This window comes from Mus caroli, chromosome X (genome assembly GCF_900094665.2).
Source record: "Mus caroli chromosome X, CAROLI_EIJ_v1.1, whole genome shotgun sequence".
Classification (NCBI taxonomy): Eukaryota; Metazoa; Chordata; class Mammalia; order Rodentia; family Muridae; genus Mus; species Mus caroli.
Window position 1 is genome coordinate 88280292 of NC_034589.1, and position 9354 is coordinate 88289645.

At 41.4% G+C, this 9354-nt stretch overlaps 1 pseudogene; it reads left to right on the forward strand.

Moving 5' to 3' along the window:
- The first annotated feature begins 1111 nt into the window (after window positions 1–1111).
- LOC110286283 lies at window positions 1112–3688 on the forward strand (annotated as a pseudogene).
- The last annotated feature ends 5666 nt before the right edge of the window (window positions 3689–9354 follow it).

The following is a 9354-nucleotide window of genomic DNA, read 5'->3' on the forward strand; positions in this document are numbered from 1 at the left end:
CAGACACTACTGAACTGCACTGCTGGCATATTTGTGAAGTATTTACGAGTGAATGGAGCAGATGCAATTTGCTCCAAAGAACAATTTCTGAACAGGTCCACTTCCCCCATATCCTTTCTTTTCTACTACCTCTGGTGGGTGGTGGGTTAGAAGTGGGGTTAGAGCATTTAAGAAACATCTTTAGTAGGCACTGAAAAAAAATTAAACCTACAAACACCAAAGCTGATACTTTTTCCATTGTGCAACTGTCTCTGGTGAATGCCTATAGACTTCATTTAAATGGCTTTAGTTATTAAGAGCAGACAAATAATGTTCAGGCCATCCATTCATTCACCAAATGTTCATCAAGTGCCTACTGTCCTTCTGGCATTGCTCAGAGCCCTAGAAATAAGATGTTGAGCAAGGATAATTTTCCTGGAGGTGATTTTCTTCTTCTCCAGCAACTTTTATAAACTAGAGTTTTCTTTGGAAGAGAAAGAAGGGGGTTGGAGAGATGGCCCAGTGGTTAAGAGCATTGACTGCTCTTCCAGGGGTTCTGAGTTCAATTCCCAGCAACCACATGGTGGCTCACAACCACCTGTAATGAGATCTGATGCCTCCTTCTGGTGTGTCTGAAGACAGCTACAATGTATTCAAATATATCAATATAAATAAATCTTTTTAAAAAAAGAGAGAGAGAGAAAGAAGTGTTTTTTTTTCTGTGAGAGAGAAGGAATAAGTAGGAGTAGGAAAGAGAGGAAAAGAGAGAGAAGAAGGGAGGGAAGAGAGGGAGTGGGGGAGAGCTACACCAGCCAACCAGACTATATTCTGACATGCTTGTTAGGTATGCTCCTGAAGGCGATTCACCAAATTATCACTCTGGTTCCGCTGAGTTTGTTCACATGAATCTAGCCCTCGGGCCTGATTTTCTTTAGGTATATTGTCAAAATCATCTTTAGGGTCATACAAATGTTCAAAGCTCAACTAGGCCGTGCTATATATTTGTGGCTGTGGAGAGAAGATCATCTGCTAGCTGGAAAAATAAACAGGAATAGAACTTGCATAATATGTTTTTAACTGACCACAAAGAGTCCAGGTGACAGAAGAAACATTACAACTCTCTTAACTGACCATGCCGAAGTTCAAACTATTTCACCTTCTTCGTAAAATGTAGGAGCCCTCTCTTGTCTTCCCACCTTTAAAAAAAAAAAATGCATGCCATTGAAATATTGATAGGCCTGTCCTCCTGCTCCTGGACAAAGTGCAGTCAACACCCAATAGAGCCAAATTAGCTCAAAGTGAAATCCATGTCACCTCTAAAATAAGAATTGATGATACTACCAAAATCAGGACCACACAGGTTAAAACCAATGAATAGGTGATGGTTTGTATATGCTTGGCCTAGGGAGTGGCATTATTAGGAGGTATGGCCCTGTTGGAGTACAGTGTCACTGTGAGTGTGGGCTTTAATACCCTCATCCTAGGTGCCTAGAAGTGAGTATTCTGCTAGCAGCCTTCAGAGGAAGATGTAGAACTTTCAGCTCCTCCTGTACCATGTCTGCCTGGATGCTGCCATGCTCCTGTCTTGATGATAATGGGCTGAACCTCTGAACCTGTAAGCCAGCCCCAATGAAATGTTGTCCTTATAAGAGTTGCCTTGGTCATGGTGACTCTTTGCAGAGTAAAACCCTAACTGAGACAGAAGTTGGTACCAGGGAGTGAGGTATTGCTTTGTTTGGAAGAATGTGGATTTGAGGAGTTTGGATTTGGAAAGCAGTAGAATGCTTTAAAGGGGGCTTAATGGGTGGGCTGTCCTAGTAGGGATATGGAAGACTTTGTTACTGAGAGTGATTTGAATTGTGCAGACCTGGCCCAAGACATTTTGGTGGAGATTTTTCAATTTGGACCTACAGACTGTTTTGTGGTATTTTGGTGAAGAATGTGGCTCTTATCTGAAAAATCTGCCTGAGGCTACAGTGAAGAGACTCAGATTAATTGCATTGACAAAGGAAGTCTCAGAAACACTCATCATAGACTTTGTTCTCTGGTCAATCTCATTTAGAGCATTTTAAACAAGCATAGCAAGCTGAGAAAGGAAAAATACAAAACATATGTTTTGAGTATTAAAGGGGCACCAGGAAGTGAAATGGAGCTGAATCCTGTGTTCTAGGAGATAGCAGATTAAGAGTGAGACTTTGAAGCAAGAGCCTACCCAGCTAAATTTAGAACCAGGCGTGGTGGTACACACCTTTTATCTAGGCATTCAGATTTCTAAATTCAAGGTTAATCTACAGAGCAAGATCCAAGACAGCCAAGTTTAGTCAGTGAAGGAGCTGGAAAAGAGGAAGCTAGTGATAATGTAATAGAACAAGCAGAGCCATGTTTCACCTCCTGCAAGCAGCAGAACTAGGCAGCTTTGGTCATGTGCCTCTCTCTGGCTTTGTATGAAAAAGGAGGAGACTACTGGAACAATTGATGCTGGTTAGCTGGAGCTAGGAAATTAGTAGTGCTTAAGAAGAGACCAGCGTCGGGCATGGTGGCACATGCCTTTAATCCCAGCACTCAGGAGGCAGAGGCAGGCGGATTTCTAAATTCAAGGCCAGCCTGGTTTACAGAGTGAGTGCCAGGACAGCCAGGACTATACAGAGAAACCCTGTCTCGAAAAACCAAAAAAAAAAAAAAGAAAAGAAAAGAAAGAAAGAAAGAAGAGACCAGCATCACTAAGTTGAAATCTTCTAGGAGGTATTTTCTGAGAGCACAAAGAAACTGTGTTCTAGAGATAGCCAAGGTTGTACCTCGTGCTGCAGCTGCACTTGGTGATGTGTAAGAGTCACCTAGGTGGTACTGGTTTTGAAAGGCTGACTGGTCATGAAGAGCAGCTGAGGCTTGGCACTGTGAGAGGCCATGGAAGGCTATTGGGGAAGGTGTAGCCTCAGTTGCAGTTGACAACCCAGGGCTAAAGGGATCATGCAAAGGATCTGAGGCTTGGCACTATGAAGAGAGCCTATGAGAGGCTGTTGGTGAAGCCTAGTTGCAGTGGAAGACAGCAGCGTCCATGGTACTGGAGATGCCAGTACCATGGGTTGATCACCAAGAACAACAGCAACAGTGGAGTGGATCAACCTGAGCTTGGAGTGCTACAAAGGACAGAACTGGAGAAGTGACACCACCCCTCTAGAGGAGCCCAGAAGAGCATGTGTGGGTCCCAGACATTGAAACAAGAAACATTGAAGTTGCCTTGGAAACCCAAAGATGTTTGAGATGCCAGAGCCATAGGCTATCTGCTGAGGAAAGCTACTGAGAGGGAGTGGAACCAGCCCAAGAGAAAGAAGTTTGCTGCAGTCAACAAAGATGTAAAAGAAGCAGTGTGAAGAAGCAGCAAGGATGACCAGCGTGCCGCTGTACAACCTTGTTCAGCACCGACGTCCCCTGCTGCCACCATGCCCAAAAAAAGGCTGAAGGGGATGCTAAAGGAGACAAAACCAAGGTGAAGGACGAGCCACAGAGAGCTGCAAGGTTGTCTGCTAAACATGTTCCTCCAAAGCCAGAGCCCAAGCCTAAAAACGCCCCTGCGAAGAAGGGAGAGAAGGTTCCCAAGGGGAAGAAGGGGAAAGCCGATGCCAGTAAGGATGCAAATAATCCTGCAGAAAATGAAGATGCCAAAACAGACCAGGCACAGAAAGCTGAAGGTGCTGGATATGCCAAATGACATGTGTACATTTTTTTTTATAACTCTCTACTTCTGATGACTGTACAATTTGAAATACTATTTTTATCAAGTCTTATAAAATTGCAGAAATTTTGTTTTACTTTTTTTTAAGCTATATTGTTAGCACACAGAACACTTCATTACTGGGGGCAGGGGGAGGATCATATGTCAATAACAAATATCTCCCAAGCTGGATTGAGGACAGAAAGCCTCTTTCCCTGATAATTTTGAAAGGCTCCTGTTGGCTCCCAGTAGAGCTATCCTGGTGTTGACATATGTAGCCACCAAGGCATGAAATGTCTTATGGTGAGGAAAAACTCTAAATTCATTTTTATATCCTCTTCCCGTTGTACTATCAACATAGACTTAATTCCCTTAAAACCAGAGACCTGTAGGAACCAAAATTGGTTTTCCAGTCTATCAGGCAATATGGACTTCATCGAGTGTTTTCAGAAGAGAGCTGGTTCTTTTTATAAAAGATTGTGGATCTTCAGATTGATAATTCTGCCATGTTCATTTCCTGAAAGTCAGGGTCAGCTTGTAAAAAGTTGCTAAACAACATCCTTAATGTGAGATGTCCACCCTCACTCTAAGCTACTTCCCCCTTGCCAAAGCATTGAATGAAGACTTCATTGGGCTTTATAGTGGCTTTCTGATTTTGGTAGTCTATACAAGAAGAGTATTTGAAAGTTCTTGTATATTGTTGATTGCCTGCCCATGTCCTACCTGAAATATCATGATTGATTATGAAAAGTATTTTTAATAAAGTTGGTTACAGTTAGGCTTGGGAAAAAAAAAAGATGAAAAAGGAGTTGGAGATCTGAAGACTGCTTTGACACCAGACATGGAGATGCAGAGTTTGGAGTTTGCCCAGCTGGTTTTCTGTCTTGCTTTGGGAATTACAGTTAAGTGATTGAATGAATCTCAGAAGAGGCTTTGAACTTTGGACTTTTAACATTGTTGAGCCTGCTATAGACTATGGGAGATTTGAAAGTTGGACTAAATATATTTTGCATTATGCTATGTTTAGGTATGGCCCCCATAGACTCATGTGTTTGATCAAACCTATGGGGGCCAGGGAGTGGAATGTGATGGTTTGTATATGCTCGGCCAAGGGAGTGGCACTATTAGGAGGTGTGACCCTATGGAGTAGATGTGTCACTGTGGATATGGGCTTTAAGACCCCCATCCTAGCTGCCTGGAAGTCAGTATTCTGCTAACAGCCTTCAGATAAAGACATAGAACTCTCAGCTCTTCCTGCACCATGCCTGCCTGGATGCTGCCATGTTCCTGCCTTGGTGATAATGGACCTAACCTCTGAACCTATAAGCCAGCCCCAATTAAAGGTTGTCCTTATAATGAGTTACCTTGGTCATGGTGTCTGCTCACAGCAGTAAAAACTTAACTAAGAATCTAACAAGGGAAAGAGATAAAACATTTATCAGGGCTTCCCTAGCTTTAACACAAAGTACTCCTTAAATAATTCCCAGTGAATATATGCTATTATTCTGGCTGCCTAGAATCTAAATACCTCTTGCTGTGTGTGGGTCACTTCCCATATTCTGGATTTTGCCGAAGATAAACTGTAAGTCTACAAACTAATAATGTTTCTGTCCCAGCAATGCTGCTCATTACAGCATGAACATGTCCCATTCTCCTTTCCACAAGGTGCACACATACACACATATACACAGACACCATGTTGATCAGTAATGTATATAGAACCATTGTAAATGCCAGTGTTCAGGCCAAAGGCAGAAATAGCCAAGATGCCCTTTACCAGAAAGATCAAAGATATGAGCTTATGGAAGATTTCATCTTCAGATTCTTTGTTTGTTTGTTTGGTTGGTTGGTTGGTTGGTTGGTTGGTTGGTTGGTTTTTGATTCAGGGTTTCTCTGTATAGCCCTGGCTGTCCTGGAATTCACTTTGTAGACCAGGCTGGCCTTGAACTCAGAAATCTGCCTGCCTCTGCCTCCCGAGTGCCATCTTCATATTCTTCCTTTGTCCCTGCCTACACTGGCTGGCCTATACAGTCTGTAAGCTACTTGATATTCTCTCTGAACCTTCTTTCTCTTCTCTTCCTTGTCATCCTAGCATGTATACCTTCCCTCCTTCCTTCTTTCTTCTTTCCACTGAAAATCAGTTTCTGTTGCTAGTTCTTTTTTTTTTTTTAAGATGTATTTATTATATGTAAGTACACTGTAGCTGTCTTCAGACACACCAGAAGAGGGAGTCAGATCTCATTACAGATGGTTGTGAGCCACCATGTGGTTGCTGGGATTTGAACTCTGGACCTTCGGAAGAGCAGTCGGGTGCTCTTACCCACTGTGCCATCTCACCAGCCCCTGTTGCTAGTTCTAATATCCCTACAAAACGCTATTATGATTGTTTTGCTTTATGGTTACTTCACATGAACTAAGAAATCTCCTTGTTAATATTTCAAACAGTTACATAAAAGACAGAAGAATACTGACAGAGGATGAAAGGAAGCATTCTTCAATTTGTAATTGATAATCCCCACAGTCAACTAATAGGTGATTATTCTAGTTAAAACCTGTCTTTTATGAGCTTGAGTAAAATAGGACTGTCCCCAAGAGAATATCCTTGGGTGTGCAAAGAGAATCCAGCCAATAGCTACAACACTAAGGAGGAAAATTGGCCTGCGGAGATTCAGAAATCCTCCCCTACAAAAGGCTAGCACTTGGCACTCCCAGACCATAGTCCCAGAGACACACCCTCACCAAACAGAGAATTTCTCTGAGGTTTGGCAGTCCCTGTATTCGGGCATGAAAGAGTAAATTCAACATCTTTCCCCCATTCAATCCTTGCAGACAACATAATTATATCAGATCTGGCTTTCTAGCTCTATTGAGTTGAAAGGAGAAGAAGAGATTTTAGAATTAGACATTAATTGTTCCATTTTATAACCCATTTTATATCATATTGTTAGTAGCACTTGAGCTATTAGCTAAGCCCAGAAAAGTGGACACTAACTTAAATGTGTACTGATCAAGTAGCTATGGTACTATGTTTTACAGCTTATAAGAGTTAATTAAAACATTTAATCTAGAGACTTGGTGCTAGAGAGATGGTTCTGTGGTTAAGAGCACTGACTGTTCTTCTGAAGATCCTGAGTTCAAATCTCAGCAACCACATAGTGGCTCACAGCCTTCCGGTGGTGAGATCTGATGCCCTCTTCTGGAGTGTCTGAAGACAGTGTACTTACATATAATAATAGGTAAATCTTTTAAAAAAAAAAGAAAGAAAGAAAGAAAGAAAGAAAGAAAGAAAGAAAGAAAGAAAGAAAGAAAGAAAGAGAAAAAGGAAAAACAAAAAAGTCTAGACACTATCTCCTTGGATGACTTCAATCCTAATCTCTACAGCCCTAAGAACTTTTGGACAGAAAATCAAAACATATTTGCATGTAAATATCTTTGTGAAAAGATTTTATTTTTTTCTCTTCTTTTAGTTTTGTTTTTTTGTTCTGTAGCCCAGACTGGTCTTAAACGCCTGATCAACCTTCCTCTGCTTCCCAAGTGGCAGGATCACCTACACCTTCAGCATATACATCTTTTTTTTTTTGAAAAATATTATTATATGTAAGTACACTGTAGCTGTCTTCAGACATCCCAGAGGAGGGCATCAGATCTCATTACAGAGGGTTGTGAGGCATCATGTGGTTGCTGGAATTTGAACTCAGGACCTTCTAGAGCAGTCAATGCTCTTAACCCCTCTGAGCCATCTCTCCAGCCCTAGCATATACATTTTAACTAAATAGCATTAATGAAACCAAGAATATAGAACGAAAATTAAATGTCTCTGAAAAACACTTTGATACATTCAATTTTAGCCATTTAGCCAATGCATTTGTATCCTTTCCTCAAAGTCAGTAATGCATAATATCCTTGACCCTGCTCTCTTACAGAACTAGATTTACTCCATGCCTATGAGTGAACCAGAATGAATTATTGGCTGGTCAAAAAAATCTGTGATAACAGGACCTTGGATCATTGTGTGTATATGCAATGTCACTTTGAATAAAACCTCTCCCAAATAGAGTACTATGTATTCTATTTGTATGTTTCAAAACCTTCTAACTCATCAAGGAAAACTACCACTCATAGATGGAAAACTAGTGCTCATCTAGTATTAAAGTTTCCAGATAGGGCAATAAGATGGCTCAGCAGATAAGGATGCATGCTGCTGAGCCTGACAACCTGAGTTCCATTCCCAAAACCCACATAGCAGAAATAAAGAACTGACTCTCACACATTGTTCTTTGACCACCATATATATATACTATGGGGCACACATATACACTACACTATACACACACTAAGGAAATAAGTAAATGCAATTTTTTTTGTTTGTTTTTCCAGACAGGGTTTCTCTGTGCAGCCCTGGCTGTCCTGGAACTCACTCTGTAGACCAGGCTGGCCTTGAACTCAGAAATCCGCTTGCCTCTGCTTCCCAAGTGCTGAGATTGAAGGCGTGTGCCACCACACCCAGTTAGTAAATGCAATTTTTAAACTAATGTAAAATTTAAACAAGGTTTACAAAGATGGTCAGCCTGAATTTAAGAAGAGGAAAGCAGCAGCTGGGCAGTGGTGGCACATGCCTTTCTTTAATCTAAGAACTTGAGAGGCAGAGGCAGGCGGATTTCTGAGTTGGAGGCCAGCCTGGTCTACAGAGTGAGTTCCAGGACAGCCAGGGCTATACAGAGAAACCCTGTCTTGGAAAACCACAATAATAAAAAAATAAAATAAATATAAAGAAGAAGAAGAGGAAAGCAGCATGAAGGTTTCTGGCTTTATTCTATAAAGCTGCGATTTTGAATCATCTGAGTGGTTCTTCCAAATGCCAGACCTTTTGAGGACGAGACTCTAATGTGATGCCAAAGCTGGGACCAAGTATCCTTAATAAACCACTGCTCAATTTCAATGGGAAACATTCAGCTACAAGGCACAAGTAGCCCATCTCCTCCTACCTTAAGGAAGTGCTTATCTTTTCTTTATATCTCATGCTATCCAGTCCTGTGGCTTCCTGTAAACTGAATAATAACTGGGTTTGTGGAAAGATTTTATGCAAGGTCAGCAGTAACTTTACTAGAAATATTACAGCAGATCTTACTCCCATTATTAAAGCATCTATCATCAAAAGAATTGAGTCTGCAAGGATCTCTGTAATCTAAGAGTTGGGAATGGAGCCGGGCAGTGGTGGCGCACACCTTTGATTCCAGCGCTTGGGAGGCAGAGGCAGGTGGGTTTCTGAGTTCAAGGCCAGCCTGGTCTACAAAGTGAGTTCCAGGACAGCCAGGGCTACACAGAGAAACTCTGTCTCAAAAAAAAAAAAAGGAGTTGGGAATGGAAAATGATTTTCAATGCATTTTAATTTAACATTTTCAATGTTCCTCCTTGGTACTTCCTCATGTTATCCTTGTGCTTTCAGCAGCAGAGACAGTCCTTAACTACTTACTAGTTTCTGCTAGTGCCACAAACTTGCCCAAACTGTCATGGAACAGTCAAGAGGTGTTTTGTTTTGTTTTGATAACCATTTGCTTTAAAAGATCATCTAGGAAATAAAAAACAAAGGGTGCTGAAAAGATGCAGGGGGACAGATGGCAAACATGACTTTGAAAGCAAATCTGCTGAAAAGCTCAATAGAT